The sequence below is a fragment of the Suncus etruscus genome, assembly GCF_024139225.1.
Source record: "Suncus etruscus isolate mSunEtr1 chromosome 15 unlocalized genomic scaffold, mSunEtr1.pri.cur SUPER_15_unloc_4, whole genome shotgun sequence".
Classification (NCBI taxonomy): domain Eukaryota; kingdom Metazoa; phylum Chordata; class Mammalia; order Eulipotyphla; family Soricidae; genus Suncus; species Suncus etruscus.
The window spans coordinates 56,562-58,283 of record NW_026060298.1 but is presented as its reverse complement, the minus strand read 5'-3'; positions in this window follow the sequence as shown (position 1 = coordinate 58,283).

Genomic DNA, 1,722 nt, shown 5'->3' with positions numbered 1-1,722 from the left:
AGAGAGCTCTGTTGACTAGTGGACACAGACTTGGAATAACCCCATGTCTCAATAGGCTTGCTAGAGGAAGAGGTGTCTCCCTGTCATATCTGACTCACTCTAGATGGGCCCACGTTGCTGGAGACCCTGGGGTCTTGCAGGAAAGACTCTGATCAATATCAATCTTGTTTATTAGAGAAGGTCAGGGGTCTATGCCAAACTCCTAAGTCAGGAGAGAAATAAAGAGGGAGGCAGAGCTAGCTGGGTGTGGGACCATCCAACTTTCCTTTACAACTGCCAACCAACTCTCCTTTACTCTTCCAACTCTCTTTCAACTGCCCACAAACTCTTCCTGTTCCTCCAACTGCCAACAAAACCTCTTAACTGTCTATCCATACTGCTAACCATTAGGAGGGCTTTATAGACTCAGAATCCAATCACAATTACAGTCTTATTTAGGTGGTAGTGGCTTATTTAAAGTTGTGGAGCCATTTATGGCTGGCTGGTGCTGAATTTTAGGACTAGACCTCCCTAGCAGAGGTCACTCTCTAACAGAGCAGGAGATTAAATTTACACTTCCTGAAGCAAGGGAGATTGTGTATGGTCCTAAGGGAAAAGTGTTGTATCTATGAAAACAGACCAAGGGACTCTGCAGTGGGTAAATGTCAGTTTTCAAGAGCAGGAAAGGCAATGGAAAGATTCCACCTCCTCGTATCAGCAGTGGTTCACTGCACCCCCTCATACTCTTAGTATGTCCTTTCATAATGAATCTACTCATCCAATTTCTCCAGTCTCACATGGGTGAAGTAATGGAGCTAGTGCTAAGGACCCAGTATTTGCCAATAGTTAGGGATGGAGACAAGAGACCATAAAGATAGTCAAAGATTTTACTCAGGGCCCCCAAAATAGGAGGGAATATGAAGACTAGACCATAAGGGACACCATTTAGTTGATTTATATCTAACAAGGCTAAGTTTCCATTTGGAAAACTTTCATGGCTCTTAAGTTCTTCGTGGCCTTTAAAATCAATAAACAGCATCCCAGACACCTGGTCATAGCAGTTATCTTGTTAGGGCTAAGATACCAGGAACGGTGGAAAATCCCCTAGACATTTGCAAATTAGTTTCAAGTTTAAGAGAATAAAGTTGCCTTTTCTGAAAAATTGTATGTAAACTTGATTGCATCTCATGGGGTAGGGATTGGGTTGCTCTCTGACAGAAGGCCCAAATTAGTTAGGTTGGGGCTTGCTGGTGGATAAGTAAAGCTGTGCTTTGTTTACTTTCAATTACAAGTTCTTGTTTTTCCACCCCGGACCTGAACACAACCACATAACTCTGTCTTGTGCCTGTGAAGGTGGCAGGAAGGGATGTGGGGATGTGGATCCTGAGGGAGTCTGGGAGTACTGATGATGGGAGCTGTCACCAGTGCAGGATTGGTGTTGAAATATGTTGTGCTAAAACTCAATGAGTTTTTGTAAATCATTAAACTAAAGAATACATTTTCAATGCAGTGAATGAACACTACTTGCATAATTACAAGTGAAAGCAATGCATAGCCAAGATTGTAGGAGACTTGGGATTTGCACAAGGATCCACCATTTATCAAACATTTGATCACTGGTACTTTTTTATTCTTCCAATACACATGGAAACGTTTCAAAATACATTTCAACTATGTCTACATCCAGCATATTTATGACATCATGCCAGAGAGAAGGAATTTCTGAAGACACATCCCTAAATA